General features: G+C 32.6%; 1 protein-coding gene across 12 annotated transcripts in view; it reads right to left on the bottom strand.

Moving 5' to 3' along the window:
- Nmdar2 (glutamate ionotropic receptor NMDA type subunit 2) overlaps positions 1–26591 on the bottom strand; it is a 423506-nt gene that overhangs the window by 96540 nt on the left and 300375 nt on the right. The window contains exon 1 of one of the 12 annotated variants that reach the window (XM_076530224.1): positions 15949–16965. The exons of 8 other annotated variants lie outside the window; for them this stretch is intronic. The gene's annotated coding sequence lies outside the window, so the exon portion shown is untranslated. Of the gene's footprint in view, positions 1–15948; positions 16966–26591 lie in introns of those variants that run through there. 3 more of the 12 variants (XM_076530221.1, XM_076530225.1, XM_076530226.1) reach the window with 3 other exon arrangements.

Raw genomic sequence — 26591 nt, 5'->3', positions numbered from 1 at the left:
ATTTCTCACTCTCTAAATCCCTAAATCTCCAAATCCTCAAATCTCCAAATCTCCAAATCTCCATATCTCCAAATGTCCAAACCTCCAAATCCATAAATCTATATTTTCCTTTTCACAAATTTCTGTGTTCGAAAATTTGAAATCCACATATACCATCACTGCTTTATATCAATAATCAAACAAACAAAAGTCTCCCATTACATAAAAGAGCAAGATACCTGTGACACATACTAATATCTACGTATTAAACACTCGAAGTGAAAACAGAACATGCACCTAACACAGTAAACATTCCGCCATAGTAAACGTAGTTCTGCATCTCTACTCTGCATATTTGTTCACCTACAGTTCCCAGTCTTTGAACTACACAAACAAGAAAAGATCTCTCTCCAGTTTTAAGAATCCACAAAAAATTCATACCGATGTAACGAGCCACGTACTTTAATTACACTCTGTTACCAAACATTTAACAGCAAGCAAGGAGAACAAAGGACGCAGTATTACGAACAATCTCGAAAACATTTTAAAGGATTATTCGAGTAGCGTTCACGCTCAATTATGAATTAAAGCCTTCTTGAGCACGACCGGCAAACAAAATTTACGGGAACGAAAATGAAAGCAAACAGGAGCGAGTTGTTGGAGCAATCAAACATTGGCTACGTGTTTCCCCAACGTTTCCACAAACATTGGGGCGAACGTAATATCCAGAGAACAACGAAATACCTATCTCACGCACGCACGAGAAAGGAATTGTTCTTCGTAAATGGAAAGTCGACTTGCGATTGTCGAGTGTAAGGGAAACATGCGATAGTCAATTACAGTTTTACTTTTTCACTGATGTCATAGTTGTTTTTGATGTTTTGTGTACTTTATTAGGTTCATAGTGGTTTTTAAGATGTTTTCTGTTGAACTATAACTGTTTAATAATGTAATACTGATTTTAATTATTGAATGGTTTTTCGTAAATAAGAAGTTGACTTCTGAATATCAAATATGGCGGAAGCACGCGACAGTCAATTTACAATTCTACTTTTTCATTGATATACTAACAATTGCTAATGTTTTTTATACTTTATAAGGTTCATAATGATTCTTAAGGTGTTTTCAGTTAAAGTGTAACTGTTCAATAATATAATACTATTTTTAATTATTGAATTATTCCGTAAATAAGAAGTTGACTTGTGAATATCAAATATGGCGGAAGCACGCGACAGTCAATTTACAATTTTACTTTTGCATTGATACAATATTAATTTCTGACGTTTTTTATATTTTATAAGGTTCATAATTATTCTTAAGGTGTTTTCAGTTAAACTGTAACTGTTCAATAATATAATACTATTTCTAATTATTGAATTGCTTTGTAAATAAGAAGTTGACTTATGAATATCAAATATGGCGGAAGCACGCGACAGTCAATTTTTACAATTTTACTTTTTCATTGATATACTACCAATTGCTGATGTTTTTTATACTTTATAAGGTTCATAATGATTCTTAAGGTGTTTTCAGTTAAACTGTAACTGTTCAATAATATAATACTATTTTTAATTATTGAATTATTCCGTAAATAAGAAGTTGACTTGTGAATATCAAATATGGCGGAAGCACGCGATAGTCAATTTTTACAATTCTACTTTTTGATTGATATACTACCAATTGCTGATGTTTTTTATACTTTATAAGGTTCATAACGATTCTTAAGGTGTTTTCAATTAACCTATAACTGTTTCATAATCAAATACTGTTCTCAATTATTGAATTGTTCTTCGTAAACGAAAAGTGCATTTGATCGACAAACATGGCGGAAACACGCGATAAGTTTTATTTCTTTCTTGATAGAATTAATAATGAACTGTCTGATGTTCTTTTTACTAGTTACATAATTCTTGAAGTACTGTTATTTAACCTGCAATTATTCAAGAATCAAATACTGTAATTATAAAAATGTTCTTTGTAAGTGAAAAGTGGAGTTGTAGTTATCAAATATGCGATACAGTCACAATTCTACTTTCTCGTTCATATAACAATAATTTCTATTTTGTATACTTTTTTAAATACACAATAATGTTTAAGATATTATCAACTTAAAGTTATTCAATAATCAAATACTGTTTTTAGTTATTGAATATTTGTAAATGAGAAGTTGAAGTGATTGTCAACTATAGCAGTATCTCTTCTTTACTGAACAATTAATCATTTCTGACATTTTACTTTACTACTTACACAGTGATTCTTAAAGTACGGTTACCTACAGTTAATCAGTAATTAAGCACTGTAGTTAATTACTAAACTTAAATATCGTCTTTTCGTCGCAAGTATCCTTTAATGAAGGTGATTACGAACTTATAGTGATATACTTGATTATAAAGATGAGGAAATTTGATGATCACAATTTTCTAAATGGCTACTTATGTAATGTTTGTTAAACTGTTTACGATTAACCTATAATTTTCAACAACTTTACACTGTTTCAATTATTAAATTTAAATCTCTCCATGAAAATGAGTACATTTAACGAAGAGTATACTTGATCACGAAGATGGTGAAACTTGATGATTACAATTTTCTAAATGACTACTTATGTAATGTTTGTTTAACTGTTTACGATTAACCTATAATTTTCAACAACTTTGCACTGTTTCAATTATTAAATTTAAATTTCGTTTATGAAAATGAGTACATTTAACGAAGAGTATACTTGATTACAAAGATGGGGAGACTTGATCACCATAATTTTCTAAATCACTTCCTTAATAATTCTCAAAGTGTCTACAACTATCCAATAATTCATTATTCTTCTAAAATCTGAAAAATATTGTAAAATCTACCAGTAGCTATAAAGAAAACCTATCTGTGCCTAACTACAAAAAAATATACCTCATACGATTAAAAAAGTGCTTTAAAGGGTTTAAAAAGTGCTTTAAACTTCCCACGATAAATCCCCGAAGTTAACCCTTTGACTGTGACCTAATTAAAAACTTTTTCCCCCATCGATGGTAACAGAAGATTAATTTGTAAATCATAGAAAAATGAGATTAACTTTTGAACCCTGGTCGGAGAATATATTTGATCCCGACAAACAAAGGCCAATCCCATCAAAATTACGTATCTTGATGGTGTGTGCGGAGGGACAGGAGAAAAACACATCGAGGAACAAAGGGTAGATGCGTGGGAGTAAGACTTTATCGACTGGTATCAAGAGATTAATCAATGTCACCACAATGCGTGCGCTATGTAGCGACAGACAGTTCTTTAGATCTGAAGAAAATCCTAATTTTCGTCCTCGATGTTTTATCAGAAGTTCCGGAAAAGTAGGGAAACTTAGAAGTTTTTCTTGTTGGGTGATTAAAGGGCTTTAGAAGGAAATGTTTTTTTTTATTATATTAGTTTCGATCAATTTTGAAAGATAAAGCATTCTACAAAATGATAATTAGGGGAATATCTAGGAGAGTGTGAAATTTCGTTGAAATATTTGAGAGGAAAATATTTTCAGCAATGATAGAATAAATATAGAAGGAGTTTAATATTTTTGTCTCGTTTGAGGTAATCAGAAGTTTAATTTGGGAGCTCGAAAATCTTTGTGGTTCTCCTATGATATTCAAATTATTTAGAAAATATAAAAATTAAAATTTTTGTCATTAGTTATATTAATTATAATAAAAGCAAACGAGTAATTTTGTGTAACTTCAAGCGATCAACACGTTTGATAAACGTTCTCATTATGTTAATTACAGCTGATACAGAAAATAGGAACCATTTTGTTTCACCAGAGACCTGATCACAATAGTTCAGATCTCGTAATCCTAACCTAATTTGATCAAAATACCCAGTGAAAATATTTGATAGGAAAATAGACTTCATTAATTATATCGATCATAAATACAGAGAACTCTGATAAACCATTTGCTTCACACGAGGTGATCAAAATATTTGATCAAAGCGTCTGATAGGAAAGTAAATGTTTTCCTAAATTACGTTAATCACAATGAATAGAGCTGGCAAAGCATTCTCTCAACTGATTCAAATATTTGATAAAATCAGTACGTTATGTCGATTACAGTAAATTTCAGAATTTCAGAATCCTTTCGTGTAAAAGAGATACGAGTTCTTGATAAAAAATTGGAGAATCGTAAAAAAATTCAACGAAACAGAGAAATGGTGTTCGATGTAGAATGACAATTTTAATAATGTAATAAATTGCAAGAATGGAATATTAAAAGAATTTACAGCTTAATGAAGAAGCTTTGCATCGAGCAACGAAAGTAACGTTGAAGGAATTGCTTTTAGGGGTAGGTACAAAGGATTCATCTTTACACGACAAAAGGAGTGAGGGAAAAGGAAGAATTAAAAACACTTTCAAGGCGTAATGCAGGTTCGCTTGTTTCTGTGTTACTTTATTCGAAACTAGGATACTTTTAATGAAGCAGCCGAAGACGAATTTTCGGAATTGCCTATTTGTATGCAAACGTAGTCTTGTTGTCCCAGAGGTGTTTTAATCTAATACAAATAGATGGAATTCGATGCGAAATTCTTTATCTCGGGGTTCCGGAAAAGTTCATCTTAAAATTCGTGATTAAACCCCTTCTGAATAAGTTATTCACGATAGCAAGTAATAAACACGATTATTCACAAAGAATATTCTTCCAATACATAATAGCATACCAATAACTCAATTTTTTAAGGAATAATTTTAATATTTTATTGTTCTGTATTGTTATTATCCAGCATACTAAAAACTCAATTTTTGTACTGAATAATTTTAATATTTTATTGTCACATATCATTATACGTAAAGTTAGCTAACTTTTATTCTTTTTGCATATAAAATTAACGATTTAAATAAATAAAATTACGCATTTCAGAGAACGTCAAATTATAATCAAAATAGTTTCCGAACCTATTTACGGATAACAAGATGCATTAAAACGAACGATAATTGCTTTCATTAATAAAGCTTGTTCCAAAAGTCGCAACGCGAAATCCAATTAGCTCTGAACTTAATACGATATTTCTGCACTCTGTGAAGAATATACAACAACGCGCTTCAAACAGTAAAAACAAAGTAAACTTTAAATGCAAATCATTCGGTACAATTAAAAACTTCCACCTTCTTTCTCATCCGAAATGATATAATTAATTATAAAAAGCTTTTGACAGTAAATAAATGAACCAGTTTGTGAGCCACGTTTTTTAAACGTGCACCGAATGTGTCGATAAAATGAATACATATTTTATTATTGTATAATCCAGTGAATAATAAATGCATTAATCTAATAAACGATACACGTTACAGCGACATGATGACTGCTTTGTAATTACAAATATTCGAAATGATCATTAACATCGACTTTGATGAAATCGGGATTTTATAATTATTAATGGGGCTCAATAAATTTTCTTTTTCTCTTACAATTTAAAAATATATATGGTATAAGAGATTCATTCAAAAATTTATTTAAATCAGTACGTCCCCTTTCTATATCCTCCAATCGTAATATCCCCAAATTGCTACATTTCCAAATTGCTATATACCCAAATTCCTGTATCGCCAAATGAGTTCATCCGCAAATCGCTATATCCCCGAATTTCTACATCCTCAAATTGCTACGTCCATAATTCGCCACGTTCCCAAATCGCTACGTCCCCAAATTGCTACGTCCTCAAATCGCTACGTCCTCAAATCGCTATATCCCCAAATTTCAACGTTCCCACATCGCCACGTCCCCAAATCGCCAAGTCCCCAAATCGCCACGTCCTCAAATCGCTATATCCCCAAATTCCAACGTTCCCACATCGCCACGTCCCCAAATCGCAACGTCCCCAAATCGCCACGTCCCCAAATCGCCACGTCCCCAAATCACCAAGTCCCCAAATCGCCACGTCCCCAAATCGCCACGTCCCCAAATCGCTACGTCCTCAAATCGCTATATCCCCAAATTCCAACGTCCCCAAATCGCCACGTCCCCAAATCGCTACGTCCTCAAATCGCTATATCCCCAAATTCCAACGTCCCCAAATCGCCACGTCCCCAAATTGCTACGTCCTCAAATCGCTACGTCCTCAAATCGCTATATCCCCAAATTCCAACGTCCCCAAATCGCCACGTCCCCAAATTGCTACGTCCTCAAATCGCTATATCCCCAAATACCAACGTTCCCAAATCGCCACGTCCCCAAATCGCCACGTCCCCAAATCGCCAAGTCCCCAAATCGCCACGTCCCCAAATCACCAAGTCCCCAAATCGCCACGTCCCCAAATCGCCACGTCCCCAAATCGCTACGTCCTCAAATCGCTATATCCCCAAATTCCAACGTCCCCAAATCGCCACGTCCCCAAATCGCTACGTCCTCAAATCGCTATATCCCCAAATTCCAACGTCCCCAAATCGCCACGTCCCCAAATTGCTACGTCCTCAAATCGCTACGTCCTCAAATCGCTATATCCCCAAATTCCAACGTCCCCAAATCGCCACGTCCCCAAATTGCTACGTCCTCAAATCGCTATATCCCCAAATACCAACGTTCCCAAATCGCCACGTCCCCAAATCGCCACGTCCCCAAATCGCCAAGTCCCCAAATCGCCACGTCCCCAAATCACCAAGTCCCCAAATCGCCACGTCCCCAAATCGCCACGTCCCCAAATCGCTACGTCCTCAAATCGCTATATCCCCAAATTCCAACGTCCCCAAATCGCCACGTCCCCAAATCGCTACGTCCTCAAATCGCTATATCCCCAAATTCCAACGTCCCCAAATCGCCACGTCCCCAAATTGCTACGTCCTCAAATCGCTACGTCCTCAAATCGCTATATCCCCAAATTCCAACGTCCCCAAATCGCCACGTCCCCAAATTGCTACGTCCTCAAATCGCTATATCCCCAAATACCAACGTTCCCAAATCGCCACGTCCCCAAATCGCCACGTCCCCAAATCGCCAAGTCCCCAAATCGCCACGTCCCCAAATTGCTACGTCCTCAAATCGCTACATCCCCAAATTCCAACGTTCCCACATCGCCACGTCCCCAAATCGCCAAGTCCCCAAATCGCTACGTCCTTAAATTCCTACATCACCAAATCGGTACATCCCCAAATCCCTATATCCCCAAATCGGTACAGCCTCTAATAACTACGGCTCCAATTGATCAGAATAGAAAAATAGATAACTCTCACTTATTGGCTCGAGTGGTCGCACACCAATTAGGCCAAAAACAATGACAGTCAAACGTCTCTCAAGTCAGTCAGATAATGCTATTTGCCTTCAGCAGTTGTTATTCTCAGAATTATTCTTATTTACCTCTACGTAACGCTGGAAATGTACGGCTAGGTTAAAGCTACTTTTACTTTGCGTCGATCACGCGCCAACTCGTGGGTTGACATCTTTATCTCTCCTTCTAAGGCGTACAACTAAATTTTTCAAACAAGACTATCCCAGCAAGAAAAAGGAAGATTTCAACCCTTCAAAAACACTTCTCTGTGTAATAAATGCACAGTTCACACTCTGAACTGTAACGAAGAGAGAAATAAATTTCATTAAAAGCAAAATCCATTACAAGAAACTGTTTTGATCCTGATTACGCTTCACCAAGAATATCTCAAACTTATCTCGTATTTCAACCCCGTCAATAACAAACGAGGGAAGATAGAAATTATTTTCCGATAGCAGCTCGCAAACGGAAAAGGGATGTGCGTAATTAACTTGCTGTCACAGAGATGAACAGAAATTTATAAGGGGCGAGACATGACCGACTTTTCGGTTGACAAAGAATGCTGACATCGATGGCGTGCAACACGGGGTAGAAATAATGACCCGTTCGGAAGGGATGAAAATGAATCATGAACGAGCAGCGATCCATTAACGATGTTTACAGACTGCTACAGCTCAGATCCGATGTTTAATCAATGCGTCCTTTAATTAGACCCTCGTTAACTCTTCGTCGAACGACGGAACGATGGATGTATAAAGATTTGTATAATTGCGTTTCGAGTTTTGAATTGTGTAATTATTTGTTTAATGAAAATGTAGATTACGTATTAAAGTAGGAACGGAGAAACGCTTGGGTACAATTATAATTGGTATTGGGAAATGTAATTTAGAGAGTATGATAGAATATTATTATTAAAAACGTTTCATGAGTTCGATATTTTGAAGTTTCTAAATTCAGGAAATTACGGATTTCGAAATTTACAAATATCAAAATTTAAACATTACGTCAGTTCCGATTTCTAATATTCCCAAGTTCCAAAATTGCGGAGCATTAAAATTCCCTAATTTCAATATTTCTATATTTCCAAATTTCCAAATTCCCACATTTCTGCAATTCCCATATTCCCCAATTCCCACATTCCCCAAATCCTACATTCCCCAATTCCCATATTCTCTAATTCTAACATTCCTCAATTCCCACATTCCCCAATTCCCACATTCCCCAATTCCCACATTCCCCAATTTCCACATTCACCAATTCCCACATTTACCAATTTCCACTTTCCCCAATTCTCATATTTACCAATTTCCACATTCACCAATTCCCACATTCACCAATTTCCACATTCACCAATTTCCATATTTACCAATTTCCACATTCCCCAATTCTCACATTTCCCAATTCCTACATCTCCCAATTCCCACATTCCCCAATTCCCACATTCACCAATTTCCACATTCACCAATTCCCACATTCACCAATTTCCACATTCACCAATTTCCATATTTACCAATTTCCACATTCCCCAATTCCCACATTCCCCAATTCCTATTTTCTCCAATTTTAACCTTCCTCAATTCCTACATCTCCCAATTCCCACATTCCCCAATTCCTATTTTCTCCAATTTTAACCTTCCTCAATTCCTACATCTCCCAATTCCCATATTCTCCAATTCTAACATTCCCTAATTTCTACGTCTCCCAATTCCCATATTCTCCAATTCTAACACTCCTCAATTCCCAAATTCCCCAATTCCTACGTCTTCCAATTTCTATATTCTCCAAATCTAAGATTCCCCAATTCCTATATTCTCCAATTTTAACATTCCCCAATTCCCACCTCTCCCAATTCCCATATTCACCAATTCTAACATTCCCCAATTCCTACATCTCCCAATTCCTACATTCTCCAATTCTAACATTCCCCAATTCCTACGTCTAACAATTCCTATATTCTCCAATTCTAAGATTTCCAATTCCTGCGTCTGCCAATTCCTATATTCTCCAATTCTCACATTCGCCAATACAAACATTCACCAACTCCCACATTCCCTGTTTCCTACATTCCCCAATTGCTACATCCTCTAATTCCCAAATTCCCAAATTCCCGAATTCCCAAAATCTAAAATTCCCAAATTCTCAACATCCTAAAATTACATATTTCTAAATCCCCAAATTTCTAAAACATCAAATTTCTGAATTCCAAAATTACCTTGTAAAACACTCTAACTTTCAAACCACCAACACAATATTCTACCCTACACAATATTCTATCCCATCCAAACATAACTTTGAATCCCAACTTTGTATCAAATTAAGCTCCGTTCGAGTTAATTTTCCTCCACACGTTTGATCACCATTTTATCCTATCGCGATAAAATTTAATCAATTGCGACGCAATATAAGTTATCAAGCGGGAAAGTCGCGTATTAAGTTGCCAGCGTAATTGACACAAATGAACGTTATCGCGCGCGAAAATCAATTAGACCGGAAATTTGCGCAACAGCCAAGAAAATTCAGTTCGAATAACGATTAATCCGTGACACGTCAGCGACAGCGCATGAATGCGACTCCTTAACACAAAATCGAGTCAGTCGGACACGTCGTAAATTGCCGAGCAAACAATATGACAGGGTGAATACGACGTGGCACGTTAAACGTCGTTGAATCCTGCGGGAACAAAGGGAGATAATAATTTCGTACATCTGTGGTGCACTTTTATACGACACAACCGAGAGAGATAATAGAAATGCACGGAAGAATGACGTGAAAGCATTTAAACTGACAACGTCTATCGTGAAATTGCAATAATGGAATGGCGAAATAGCAAGATTCGAGGGAAACGTTGCGGGCATTTTTATCGGTGAATTAGACTCGGTGATTGGAATTCCTCTTGTAACAGAGATGAAATTATGGATGAGCATTTATTCTTTCGCCGATGTGGAATTCATTTGCGAGGAAGGAAGTAAAGAAATTGCTTACGATTAGAGACGAAGTTTATTTTATGGTGATTTGAATCGGAGTCGAGAGTTTTAGTCATTTTGAAAATTAATACTTTTTAAGACTTTTGTTATGAGATATTTGAAAGTTACATGGTTTTTATATATTTGTGTTTCTAATTCGGAAATTATGGATTTTCGAAATTTTCTGTTCTTCAATTCTAAATTTTTGAATTTCTAAATAAGTGAAATATAACCTAACAATTTTTAGATTTCTATAGGATTGAATTATAATCTAAGAATTTTTCGATTTTTATAAAATTGAATTATAACCTAACAATTTTTGGATTTCTAAATAAATGAATTACAACCCAACAATTTTTGGATTTCTAAATAAATGAATTTACCCTGGAAATGAACAAATTTCTGAATGATTAAATCATAACCTAACAATTGTTAGATTTCTATAGAATTCAATTATAACCTAACAATTTTTAAATTTTTAAATAACTGAGTTTATCCTGGAAATTAAAAAATTTATGAGTAATTGAATTTTTAAAGAAATTTCAAGTTTTCTTTGATTTCTGAAGACAGTCATTTATGACACATATTTTTATCAGTTTAATTGTTACTCATTCATCACTGATAATATTAGCAATATTATATTACTACAATATTGCATAATAATAATAATTTATTATATTATCACTATAACATGCTATCATGTGGTATTATAACATAGTAACATAAAATAGACATAAAAGGAAAAATAAGAGTTATTATGATTAAATAAAAAATAATTTAATAAAGCAATATGTATAATGTGCATGTAATGTAATATGCAATATCCATGTAATGTAATAATTATATTGTTATATTAATAAGAGAAGTATTGATATTCCTTACTATTATTAAATTATAATATGAAATGTTAAATACACAGTAATATTGTCACATTATAATGTAATAATATTTTATATCATATTTCAACAATAATATTAAAAAATCTCCAATATTTCCCTCTATAATACATCATAATATTATTATTACATTACACAATTTTATTTATTATTTAATCAAAAAACCCGAATCTTGTACAATAGAACATAGTAACTTTGTCATAAAACATTAGACATAAAAGAAAAACATAAGACTCATTCTGATTAAGTAAAAAATAATTTAACAAAGCAATATGTATTATATTTATGTAATGTAATATGCAATATCTATATAATGTAATAATTATATTGTTATATTAATAAGAGAAGTATTGATATTCCTTACTATTATTAAATTATAATATGAAATGTCAAATACACAGTAATATTGTCACATTATAATGTAATAATATTTTATATCATATTCCAACAATAATATTAAAAAATCTCCAATATTTCCCTCTATAATACATCATAATATTATTATTACATTACCCAATTTTATTTATTATTTAATCAAAAAACCTGAATCTTTCTAATAGTTCACAAAAGAATCCGAATCTCAAAAATTTTTAAAGAAAAACATTCTCTTATCGAAGGTTATAATTTTGTAAATAAATTGTTTGCCATACTAAACGGCTTCATGCCACGATTTCAACGAGCCGCGCTATATAAAATATTGTACTTCAGCAATTGTTCGAACGATGACCTAAATCGTCCGGAACAACAGATGGCACTCGAAAGATTCATGCGTTTCACCAGCGTGTGAATTTTCGCGTTCCACTTATCGTGGTCCTTCGGCCGGAAATACAATTATAATTCGAGATTTGAAGGCCACACCCTTCTGAATGTAAATTTCTGACGTTTTTTGGAGCGTGGCCGAGGCGTAAGGGAGGCCTTTCAGGGTGATTTATGGCCAAGGTATACATGGCGGTAACGAAGGGTCAAGTACTCTCAACCGAGCGTGTAGCTTACTTCCGTTGATTCGAGTGCGATGGAGCTGATGGAATATAATTCGACAATTTTACGGGTCTCTGGGATTTTACTGTCGTGACAATAAATAGATAAAACAGGTTATTAACAATTATTAATCGTTTACTGATCATTGGTAATTGCTAATTTGTTATTGATTATTAATAATTGCTAATAATTGATTATCAATAATGATTAGTAAATAACCTAACAATTTTTGGATTTCTAAATAACTGAATTTATCTTGGAAATTAAAAAATTTCTTAATAATTGTATTATAATCTAATAATTTTTAGATTTCTATAGAATTGGAATGTAACATAACAATTTTTGGATTTCTAAATAACTGAATTTGTCTTGGAAATTAAAAAATTTTTGAATAATTGATTAGTTATAATTAGAAAAAATTGTTAATTAGTTATTGATTATTAACAATTAGTAAACAGTTACTGATTACTATAAATTAGTAAATAGTTGCTGATTACTCATAATTAATAACAATTATTAATTAGGTAGTGATTAATAACAATTTCTAACTAGTTCTAATTACTAACAATTATTAGCTAGGTACTGTTACTGACAATTGCTAATTAGTCACTCTTCAGTAACAATTACTTATAATTACCAGTTACTGATTACCAATAATTATTACCTAATTACTGGTTACTAACAATTACTAATTAATTACTTATTACTAGCAATTATTATATAATCAATGATTATTGAAAATTACTAACAATTACTATCTAGTTTGAGATTAATGAAAATTACTAACATTCACTTGCTAGTTACTGGTTACTATTGCTTGCTAACAATTTTTAACTAGTTACATATTATTGACAATTACTATCAATTACTAATAATTACTAATTACTAATAGTTACCAATAATCGCTAATAATTATTAATAATCACTAATAATGACTAGAATTTTGAGTAATTTATTTATTAGTAGAAACAACAAGTTACTGATTACTAGCAACTATTTTTAGTAATAATAATATTTTAGTAACAATAATACTATAATTAATATAGTAAAATAATATCTGTTATTTGAGTCAGATTAAAGTGAATTTTTTTATTATTATTTTTTATGTTTTAAGGAAAATAATAGAAATGTAGAAGAATTTATAGAAGTTTAGAGAAATTTAGTGAAATTTAAAGTAACTTAAAAATTTGTTTAAAAACTTGAAGAAAGTTAGAGTAAAAAAATGAAAATGAAAATACAATTTTTCATATTTCAAAGTTAAGAAATTTGAAAATAGTACATTTACTTATTTTCAAATTTTTCAATTTGCAAATTTAGAAAATGGGATATTCAACAATTTTTAATTTTCGAAACTTGAAAATTTACGAAATAGGAAATTCAGAAATTTCGGAATTTACAAACTTGAAAATTTACAAAATAAGAAATTTATAAATTTTGAATTTTACAAACCCAAAAATTCCTAAAATAAAAAATTTCAAATTCTTCAAATCTCGAATTTAGAAAACAAAAAATATAAAATTGCCAAATTTTTAAAACTTGAAAACTCACAAAATAAGAAATTCAAAATTTTCAAACGTCTCAAATTAAAAAATTTACAAAACAAGAAATTCACAAATTTTTAATTTGTCAAATCTAAAAATTTACACAACAAAAAATTTGAAATGTCAAATTTCTCAAACTTGAAAATTTACACAATAAATTTCAAATATCCCAAACTTGAAAATTCATAAATAAGAAATTCCCAAATTTCAAATTCTTCAAACGTAAAAATTTATAAAACATAAAATTGCCAAATTTTCCAAACTTGAAAACTGACAAAAATTCCAAAATTTCAAACTTTTAAAATTTTTTAAATAATAAATAGAGAAATATCCAAACTAAGTGCCCAAATTAAAGAATTTCTCATGCCCCTAAATGCATCCCCCCTTTTCGTATTTGCACTTCCGCAACTGCAATTACCCCCCATTAAAATAACAACTTTAATGAAATTTCAAACTACAAATTGATGTACCAATATCTTCCAACACTTTCATACTTTTACGCTCTCAAATATCAGACATTTTATATATTAACTCTCCATTTGATGTGCACCGACCTAATAATTGCGTTTCTTTGCCTTCGACGTTCTTTTTCACGTGTAATTTAAACTCATACACCCACGACGAAGATACCTCACAGAACTCTGATGTTTTTTTCCGGCGTTTATTGCGTTGAACGCTTGTCAGCTTCAGCTCGCTTTTTCATGTAAATTGTTGAACTGAAAATTACAACCTCCTAGTGTTTCTCGTGCTTCTGAAAAATGTGCACCACCGAGATCACAGTATCAGCCACATCGTTCTACAGGCAGAAATACGAGGAAGCAAAATTTATGTTTAACGTTGGATATTTTATTTCGCGTTACTGCTTTGTATCGAATCTCGTAAACAAGTACAGAGTTTTTAAATAAACTAACATTGTTATTCTGCTATGTTTTTGAATCATTTTCTGAAATGAATGTCAAAGTCGATTTCTATTTTACATCTCATAAAATTACTATCTTACATTTTTTGCAATACTTATATCTTTGTAATATTGTAATACATATTTGTATTTTTGTACAATGAATAATAGTTTACGTTTTCTTCAGTAAAAACTGATTTCAGCAATTGACGTAAAAGCATCGATACATTAATAATTACATTTCTTCAGTGACGAGAGTAACGTGAATTTATTATAAAATTAAATACACGAAAATGTATCTGACATAATAAAAAATTAAGTTTAACTTAATTAAATAAAAATAGAATCATCAAAAAGGTGCACCAGATGTTTAAGACAAAAGAAACTGAAGTTCATAAAAGAAACGAGAGAATAGAATATGATTGCAAGAGTCAGTGTTCGTTGTGGAAGTAATGAGTTTTCCTAGCACTTTACCGTTTTCAAAAACATTCTCTGAAGAAGGAAAAAGGAAGTTAAGAGCTTTGTTCAACACAATGTTTAAACCTTGAACAACTAGGTCAGGTGTAACATACGAAATGAGATTTAAACGGTAGAAAAAGAGTGTGTTCAAAAGTGGGAATAAATCATTGCAATTGTTAACAGTTTCTCGAAGTTCGTTGAATTAATCCGTTGCCGAACAGTAATTCAATAACACATTTCAGCATGTCACGAGTGTGACTGAAAATCAAATTCGGCTTCAGCTTTCCAACGATAGCGTCGAATTCGGTGAAGCGTATTCGGAATGTGATGCGTCGCATTTCGAAAGCTATGTCAGTTATTCGGAAAAGTATTCGAGAGGATAACTCTGTATGACCATCGCTAACCCTGCGTAGGTACTTTGATTGCGTATGTATACCTATGTAATTCGACGGGAACGAGATTGCGAATATAGGGCAGACCACGAAGGGTTAAATTTGTGATGCTGGTCACCGATGTTCGCTAACGCGTTAACGAGAACTGGCCAAATTTACCAAGGCAGCCCGCAAAATGTGGAAAGATATCAAAACCGAATTTCATAACTGCCGCTGCATTATTTGAAACTGCATCGATCAAAATTTGCATTCAGAACTAATTACCCAGAACGAATGATCCCCCGCAGAACGTCTATCAACTTTAATCCAAATCTAAACCGATAGCTATCAATCATCTCGACCAGCCGACCGCAAAAGTCGATCTCGAAAATATACCCGCAGGGGTGGTAAAGACCAGAGCACGCTCGAGTGAAACTCACTTTCCTAAAGTGTAATTAAATTAGCAACTTAAAGCGAGCCTCCGGAACGCACGCGATCTTTTAGCAGGCACTCGAGAAAGGCTCCATAACACCTGCATAGTTAACGTCGCATGAAACTGTCCGTGGAAAGAAGTCAGGTGAAAATATCGCGTTTCGAGGTTCCATCGTCAACAACGAATAAGAAACTAAGCCACACCTGCGACGCACGATCGTCGGTTAAGAGCCTGTCGCTAGATCGACGAAGCTCGTGAAATACCTCGTCAGGGGCATACAGGATCGTCCACATCGGCGTACACCGGCTAATTCTGGCAGTGTTATCGTGAGACGACACACTCGGTTATCGTCTGCTCCTGAAGCGTGTCAAGGTTCGACTGTTTCGCAATCGATCTTCCTTCTTCCCCGGCGAAATCAGGTCATCCCGATTCAAAATCGAAACGCAGCTCCGGTGAATCATCGGTCGAGTCTACGTAAACACTGGTCAGCCTGCCACCTGGACAACACACATCTCGATCGAGACATTCGAGTATATCGCTTTGGCCGAGGCAGTAATTCTCCAAAAGCGTGTATCTGCATGAATCAGTTTCACTGTCACCATGACTCCTCCAAGCTGATTCCCGTTTGATCGGCTTTCTGACGGAGCAGATCGCGCACACGGTAAACAAACATCACCAACGAGCGAGCAGACACGCGGTTACCGGGCAACTGATCACGATTGCGGATAATCGATCAGGATTAATCGGCGAAGTCCTCGAACGGAACAGGTCGACGATAGGCTGTTCCACGAGGAACGAGGATCGCCGACTATGGCACACAGCTCCCTCCCTCTTCGGCGAACCCTCACTGCGATCACGTGACCGGGAAGTTTCGCTGGCGCAGCGAAGGACTTCCCGATCCGCCTTCCGGCGGTTCCCTCGGGATCGGCTCGGTTTCCCCAGGAACTGGCTCCCCTGTGACCGAGTGTCACATGACCGTCGACACCGTTCACTTGCACTTTTTTTGGCGCGAACGAGCATGCACGTGCACTCGCGTAGCTGTCCTGGCCGTGTGACACGTGTCACCTCGACGGAGAAAAACAGAAAGGGGGAGGAAGGGAGGTTCGCAGGCCGAAACACGAGAGGAACCAGGCGACGGACAAGAAGACGACAGAGGGAAAGGAAGAGACAGAGAGAGAAAAAAAGACGGCCACTAGCTGTGTAGCCTTCGATTTTTAGGAGGAAAGTGAAGGCTGCAGACACCGCCCAGCTAGCCGCCCGGGTGTGCCAAAGCGAAAAACCACCCCCGTAGTGTGCTCCACAACGGATGCCCCGAATCCTGGCATTGCCCATGCGCATCGTAACCTTGGTTACCGCTCCCAAGCGCGCCAACTGTCGCCCTGGCGGTGTTTACTGACACTAACACCCTTGGGAAACTTTCGCGCACCCTGATATGCGCGGTTCTTTGCGGAGCGGACACCCTCGGAACGACGCTCTTTTTTATTTTCTCATTTCTCTACACGGGGTGGGGTGCCATCACGATTACTTTTTCACGGGGACGCGTTCGAAAGGTCCTTCGCGTCCCGATGAGTCAGCGATGCAAAATTAAAATACAGGGGCGCAGGGCACCGACACCGGTTCAGATATAAATCCCAGTTTCCGGCTCCTTTGATCTTTGCGTTTGCCGCGAAAGTAATTTTTTTTCGCTCTTTTTATGCCTGGCGCTTTTGATGCCACTTGTTTGCTATGCTTTACATTCTGTTTTAGACTTGTAAGACTTACTGAGGTAGTTTGATATGTGGAGTTACAGATACATGTGAATATTAAATAAAATTTGCTTTTAGAAATGATTTGTTTTTAAGAAATGAGTTTGAAGTTTAGAAGAACTCTGATTACAGAGATTGGTATTAGATTATTTCTGAGATATGTTAGCTATCTCACGTTATGCTAATATCTCAAATGTCAATAAAAAATATACATTAAGATTTTAATGTACATCCTACATATAACCGCAAATATTTTTGAAATATGATTAAATCAATATTTTATTGGTATTCAATTATATAAATATTTCCTTTCGTTATCACCAAATATCATTATGAATAAATTAAAAAATGTTTTCCCTCAATATGTCGTGATTAAACAATGCAGTAAATACTCGAATAATTAAACATTCATATAAAATATCAACATCTGCGGTTTAGAGATTTAATTAAATTCATACGTTTGATAAGAGGAAACGCTCGAATGGTTGAACGACAATTACAAATTCAAGTCAAACATTTAGTCAAACTTGTAGGACACTTAAGGCAGAGATGAATGATCAGTCGGTATCTAGTTCCCTGGTATTAACTATGTTTACTCGAGCAAATAGCACAGGCGCCCAGATACCATGCAGAAATTACTTATGCATCAAGTCATTTCCATTGCTAGGCGTAACGAGGGTGACCCGTATGGGTGATGGCAGCCCTCAGAGTTGTGGTTCACCCTACTTTCTTCCGTAAGACCGGAAACGTTTTACCGCTGATGCAGTGTGCGGTTGATCTTCGAGGTAACCGGGGTTTAAGAGCCCTGGTTTGTCTTTACTATATATTTGCTGTAGCAAATCAACTGAGAACACGCGTTCAAATATACTGGGTACTTTTATATGTTTTTTTTTTAGACTGAGCGAAAAGATGTTCACGGTTTTTCTTCTTTGTTGGTACAATGATAATATTTGACAAATACTGGTTTGTAATTAGAGGATTTTATGTCATTAAATGCTCTTAGATTTTACGCATTTTTATACTTGGTATGTAATTAAAGTAAAAACAATTTATTTTTCATTTTTGATTTATTTAGTTTTGCATTTGTATTCACTGTTTAAATGTAAGACCTACGTTGGTCACGGTGTTATTAATATTTTTTAATCGATATTTAATGTGTCATTTTATACAATTTACAATTTATAATTTATAATGTTAATTTTCAATTAATAATTTTACTTTACAATGTGCAATTTATAATTTTAATTTACAATTAACAATTTATAATCTGAATTTGCAATTTTCAATTAATAATTTTACTTTACAATTTACAATTAATAATTTTAATGCACAATTTACAATTTATTATTTGTACATATAATTTTCAATTAATAATTTTACTTTACAGTTTATAATTAATAATTTTAATGTGCAATTTCCAATTTACTATTTGAACTTGCAATTTTCAATTAATAATTTTACTTTACAACTTACAATTAATAATTTTAATTTACAGTTTACAATTAATAATTTTACTTTGTAATCTTCAATAAATAATTTGATTTATAATTTGCAATTTATAATTTTATATTTTGTTACATATAATTTTATACTTCTTCATATATGCAACAAAGACGTTACAGTTTCAACATTTTAATTCCTGATATTTTCGCACCCATTTTCAGGACGAAACATCAGCCGATGAAAATCACTGTGTACACATTGCAGCGTGTACACAATCAATGAGAAATATTTAATGAAATTCAATCCGTGATTTACTGTCGAGTATTTGATTGCATTAAAAAATGAAACACAGAAATTCATCGTGAAGGTACACAATATTGTCCTGATGTTTATTGTACCAAACATCACTATTGCGGTCGTTGAAATTCAATATTGGAAAAAGCGTATAGCCACAGGGGTACTATTTATATCTCTCACGAAAATTTTCAATATGCATTAAAATTCAAATCCGAAAGTAATTAATTCTATATGTAAATATTTAACGTTAATAAATGCAAAATTATATAGCAAGGTAATACATGGCACATAATATACAGGGCATTTCACTACTAGTGTAGGTCCTTGAAATGGGGGGTAGTTAACGCGATTCTGAATAAGATTTTCCTTTGCAAACTTGAAAGATAAAGATTTGAGAAATTTGGTAACCCAAAAATTTCAGATTTTGAAAACTTGTAACTTTCAAATCTTTTTACTTTCTAATACGCGAAGGTTGAAATGTGCCCTGCATTTTAGTTACACCAACGGTTGCACTTGTATATTAAACAATCAGTGAAAACTCACGCTGTACACCATAAGTTCTTGTTGATAATAATCATAAAGTATCACATTCGCTGGCTCAAGATAATCGACAACGTTTTCCCTTATTATCCTGAAGGATACACAGGTTTTTTCATCAAACAATTTATCGAAGTAAATAACAACGACGTCGTTATTTTCCTCGAAACGCTTCACTCCTGTAATTTAAACATTATCTTCGATTCTTATTCTTCTATTTCTGCGATTAGGTTAATCAGAAACTTCTACAGACGTGAATCAGATTATGTGATCAGAAATTTGTTAAACAAACCTTCATCGATTAAAATATACAGGGTGTCTCACAACTAGTGTAGGTCCCTGAAATGGAGGGTAGTTGAGGTGATTCTGAATAAGATTTCCCATTGCAAAAATATACACAAAACAGACCCGAAAGGTTTCCTTATATAGAATGATTACTGTATAACAAGAAATTACGTGGTTTATTATATGTATAGCGAGAGATGGATTATAAAGTGTACTGGTATGTCAGGTAATATTTCTCTGTTTTCAACGGAAAAAGTGAGAACGTAGGTTTTCGTTGAAAAATATCGGTTAACTTAGGTTAAGTTTCACGGAACTTTGTTAATTCCTGCGTTATTCGACGCGGTGGAACCACTTTAACGTCACTTTTACGAAGTTCCCGAGAAGTTTCTAAGAATCGTGCTTCTCCGCAGCAGCTACTGATATTTTCAACGCCTTACATTTTCGATAACCGGTTATACTTTGTTCAAGGTTAGGCGATTTTAAGAAATTGTTATTAAAAGACTTACACATTTCATTTTTATTAATACCATTAGGACTATACAATCATTCTTTTTCTTTACTTTAATATACATAGAGTATAATTCATTTTAAATTTTGTAATTTTTGTCTGGTTATATTTGTTTATCTAAATGATGTTAAATATTAATTAATTATATAAATCATCATTCTGAAGTTCAAATTTCTAATCTGTTATAGTAGTTTATATTCTCTTAATTTGTGTTTAATATATTGTTTTTATAATATAAAAATATAGAGAATAATATGCATTGTGGTATGCTGTTATGTATGAACACTATAATAAACAATTTTTCTTAATAAAATTACTAAGTCGTTCTTAGTAATAATGTGCCAAATAATTTGTCTATACAGATAAATAATCAATTAGGTTTGTAAATAATATTCATACACAGATAAATAATAAATTAAGTTTATAAATAGTTTTTAAGCATACATAAATAATTAATTAGATTTAAATACAGATAAATAATGTATAATTTTAATGTATAATGTATTATTTTAAAAAAATAATGTATTCAAAATAATTATATATTAAAAATAATTATGTATATATATAAATAATTTACAAATAATATTTATGTGTAGATAAATAATAAATTAGACGTACAAAATAGTATTTATATACAGGTAAATAATAAACTAGATTAGTAAATATTATATTGACACTTAGTTTTCTATTCAAATAACTCTATTGAAGGTTGATCAACACCCTCTCTCTAGAGTCTAAATTCAGGATTGCGGCTCTAAAGTGCATTATCCCCAAATACATGTACTTCGGTGTAATCTGAAATGAACAGATGCTATATAAGGAACGAGGTTCTAGAACCAATTACGTTGCCGCTAGCGCATCCCAATTTAATACATTACATTCGGTAATGTAGTTTAATATCCTTCGTAATAAAGTCCGAATAGGATTCCAGTAATTGTTGAAATTTTGCTAAAACGAGAAGCGTAATCTTGCTTTCAAACTAAATACCTTATATTTATAAAATTATGTTTCATACCTTACATTCATAAAATTATATTATATTTAATACCTGGTCGTAAAATTGTATTTAATACCCTGCATTTATGAAATAATGTTCAATACCCTGCATTCATGAAATAATATTTAACACCCTGTTTTTACAAAATTTTAATATCCTACATTTATAAAATTCCATTTCACTCCCTTTTATTTTTTCTATTTTATCAATCTAATTTTTACAAAATTAGATTAATAAAAATTGCAGGTTATATCAAGGATAATAATTTAAACAATATGTAATTATTGAAATACATTGATTAAAATCTTCACATTAATTTTATTATAGATTTTAGTTAGAAACAATTTCATATTATATGATAGTTAATAGATATAATTGTATAAGCATTTAAAAAGTGCTGAAGAGTATTCAGATATATTTGAAATATGCGATAATACTACGGCTTTAAAAATGGAGAAGAATAAAACTTTTGTACACAGCAGATGTCAAAACCTTTTCCGCAGAGTGGTTTTGGAATAATCCTCCGACAATATTGGTGTTTCCAAAATGGAAAAGTCTGAAATTCCACTGATAAATCTCTGGTCAAAGTTGTACAAGATATATGTGTGTACATGGACATGTGTATCATTGCATAGAGGTTACATAGTAAAACTGAAATTATAAAAAATTACACAAATTACAAAAAACAAAATGTACAGAAATTATGCACATCGTAAAATTATAATTAAAAATATGAAGAATTATAAAAATTGCAAAAATGAAATTACAGTTATAGAAATCGTTAAAAGGAAATTAAAATTATAAGAAATAATAACATCTACAGAAATGAAACTAACATTAAATACAGTGATTTAAAAATAATAAGTCAACATAAGAAAAATTAAACCTCGCACGTAATATAAAATATTTTTATGAAAGCCATTTTAATTATTCTCCCTTTGCCCTTAAACTCGACTACATTAAACCCGTTTCTACCCAAGGATCCCAATAACGGCCAGTTTGTTTCATAAAATATTAAAATTTACTGTTCCTGCTCAAAAGGATTCATGACTTAACAATAACATTTCGCCAGGATGCTGTTTCGAAAAAGTTCAATTAAAAATTTCATCAAGGCAATGTTTAAATTCTCACAAAACTCGTATGAAATTTATTCGAATACTCGTAGAAATGAATGGTGAACGAAAAGAACCGAAAATTAAGATAGTTTCATCCCCCGTTAGCAAACTCACTCCATCTTTTTGCGGATCGCGCTAAAGCTACATTATATGTACACTATTTCATAGATATAGGGTTATGGCACGTAGGACCACCCCAAAATGAAGAAACCCACCCTCTGCTATCGCATTCTCGCGTACGGGGTAGAAACCATTTTTATGTTAATGTAATAAGCGTTCGTGTCGACATCGAGGCGTCACGAGATCCAACGAGTTTGTTTCAAAGTTGAACAACCCTCGAAGTCAACCCTTTGCTCTTGGAAAGCACACTCGTAATTATCCTGAAATAAGGATCTTCTAAATTTATAGTTGTACGCACGAAGCAATTCTGGCTGCTGCAAGGCTGTTATTGTATAAAATGATATACTGTGAAATTTGTGTATTTTGTGCTTCATGTTTGTAACGCTCGTTTGACTACAGAGAATAGGATTCAAAGTAGAAGAGGATTGTAAAATAGTAAATAAAATAGTAAATTGCAAATAGTGAATAAATAAATAATATTTTAAATCGTGAATAAATAAATAACATTGTAAATAGTAAATAAATAAATAACGTTGTAAGTAATAAATAAATAAAATTGTAAATAATAAATAAATAAATAACATTGTAAATAGTAAATAAATAAATAACATTGTAAGTAGTAAATAAATAAATAACATTGTAAGTAATAAATGAATAAATAAAATTGTAAATAATAAATAAATAAATAATATTGTGAATAGTAAATAAATAAATAACATTGTAAATAGTAAATAAATAAATAACATTGTAAGTAATAAATAAATAAATAACATTGTAAATAATAAATAAATAAATAAAATTGTGAATAGTAAATAAATAAATAACATTGTAAATAGTAAATAAATAAATAAAATTGTAAGTAGTAAATAATTAATAAGACTAACGTATTATTATATTATTATAGTGCACTGTAATAATCAAGTGAAAGAATAATAATACACTCAAACACTCAGCTGCTAAAATAGTTAGAACCTAACGTAACTTAACTTGCAATAAAATATAAAACGGTTAAAAACACAATGAAATGAAATGAAATAGAATACTATAAAATATTGAAAAATAACCTAACCTAACTTATCCTGCAATAAAACATAAAATGGCCGTAAACACAATTAAATAAAATGGAAATGAGATAGAATAATATAAAATATTGCAGAATAACTAACCTAACTTAACATACAATAAAACATAAAATGGTCGAAAACACAATGAAATAAAATGGAAATGAAATAGAATAATATAAAATATTTAAGAATAACTAATCTAACTTAACCTACAATAAAACATAAAACAGTCGAAAACACAATGAAATAAATTAAAAATTAAATAGAATAGCATTAAATATTGAAGAATAACTAACCTAACTTAACCTGCAATAAAACATCAAACAGTCAAAATCACAACAAAATAAAATGAAATATAATACTATAAAATATGTAAAAATAACTAACCTAACTTAAACTGCAATAAAACATAAAACGGTCGAAAACACGATAAAATAAAAATGAAATACGAATAACATAAAATATTGCATTTAAATAATTATGAATGCTCTAAATATTCCTACTCCAGTCATGAACCATCAAATGAAACGAAAACTAGCATGAAATAAAAAAAATTCCGGAATAAATTGACCATTTCGCGAATAAGCGATCACTTCCGTCCAATCGTTCGCAGAGAAATCCGTCGAATATAATACTCGATCGTTGGCTATCGAAGAATTCTCAGCTGGAACAGCATTTACCCTGCGAGTATCGAGGATCCTCGATTGTAGTCTCACGTTTCGAATCTCTCACCCTTTCGTGGCGCAGGGTGCGGATCTCGCAAGGGACTTTCACAGAGGCGTAAGAAAATAGGAGCGTACTTTCATCCAACATCGATGCTTTTATAAAGGAACGGAAAAAGAAGAACGTTGGCTTATCTAGCTTCTCTGGCATGGAACTGAACCTTTTACGGCCAAAACACGATTCGTTCGGTAAGTTCGACTTCGAAAGTACGATTCTTTTCTGGAAGAAGATTCCGTTGCATGCCTTTGATGTTCCTTTCTGTTTTCACGTTATACCCTGAAACTCTGGCATAGTTTAAAGCGGAGTAGATGCCTAGAGTACTAATAATCTTCAACAGAGAGTGTGAAATACAATCGTTGTTCGATAGACGAGAAATGGTGGATTATATTCCTTTGTGACGTGAGGAAAGGTTTTTTTGATGATAATTTGACTTCTAAGAAGTCTTACAAAGTTGTCATACTGTGAACTTATAAAGGAAATTCGTACTCAATAGTTTAAAATATTCGTGTTGAATAAAACAGTATGAAAATCTTTAAGATGTTTTTCTTGCACTGAATAAAATACTATAAACTTTAACATACTTGAATCGTGCTGAATAAACCATTATGAAAATTTTTTAAATATTTTTTTCGTGTTGAATAAAATATTATAAAATTCTTTAAAACATTCTACTCCTACTGAAGAAAGTACTATAAAATTCTTTAAAATACTTTTCGTACTAAATAAAATATTTTCATTCGTGCTAAACAATATGGAATTACGGTTACAGTTGTAACTGAATATTTAACCTAAGTAATTTAATACAAAAAATGTGGAAAACATAGAGTACAGGTTGTAAAATGCTTTGGCTACTGGATTTTAATGTTTAACAATAGCTGGTGAAGTCCGATTTTCACCGAATGTCACAGAAACTCGAACTTTGAAACAGAACAGTCATAAGAGGCTTACAAGCTTTACGTCCCAAAGAGGTTATAGTTGCTGTTTGATGGTCACAGAAAGGAATTATTCGATACAACAATTTAAAAACAAGTAGGTAATAATTAAATCAGACAAAAATCGAAAGGTTTGTAAAATTTTAATAAATGTGTTATGAATTGGAAATTTTGAGAGTCGAAGGTTAATTTAGAATAGATAGCTTAGGTTTGGGTTTGCGTTAGATTTTAGGTTAATTTATGTTTAGGAAGTTAAAAAGTATAAACACTTAGGAATTTGAAAAACGTGGGAATGTAAAAGTTTCGAAATTTTTTGGTTCCAATTATCGACTTTCAGTTCCAAGAGCAATCTTTTGGCCAAAGTAAACGCAGTTAATTGGAGCAACTGGGCGCTGCGCGGAAATTGCTTGCCTAAAGTTTCCGGCTTCGAGTGAATAACGATTATTGCTTTCGACTCGTGAAAAAAATAAACTAATTGCAAAGATTCAAGTGTAAAATGGAACACCGTACAATTGCAAGTTTCGAACGCGTCGAGTTGCAGTTTTCAATTTAAAACGAACGACAATCATATAATCGGCTTGAATTTAATAAAAGCGAAACGAACTGTCAAGTGTGATACGCGAACTGTCACGTAGCTGATGATATGAAAGGAATTGTACGTGTGGAGATTGTATGAAAAATATAAATCAGAAATTCGCGACAATAGTTTGTGGAATTTCTTTATTTATGACTGGAAATATTATTTAAAAAATGAGAACCTTTCATTTTCCTTTGTTTATTTATTTCACTTAATATTCATTTCCACTTAATTTTTTAATGAAATATTAAAAATGTTACTGGTTTTCTTTTGCAAATTGACGAACTGTAATAAATGTAATAAATGTAATAAAGTGTAGTGTAATAAATTTCATTTAACTTATCTCTGAATATTTACGTGAATATTTATCACTGAATATCTGCATCCTAATTACCTACTTACATTGGCATGTTTAAGATCTCAATCAATAAAATTTTTGTTTATAAAGATGCCACTCATTATTTTAACTTTAACGCTTAACTTTAACTTATTTTAATTTTGAC

Source organism: Megachile rotundata, chromosome 3 (genome assembly GCF_050947335.1).
Source record: "Megachile rotundata isolate GNS110a chromosome 3, iyMegRotu1, whole genome shotgun sequence".
Lineage (NCBI taxonomy): Eukaryota > Metazoa > Arthropoda > Insecta > Hymenoptera > Megachilidae > Megachile > Megachile rotundata.
Note: the sequence above shows the minus strand (reverse complement) of the source record. Positions and strands in the feature narration are given on the sequence as shown.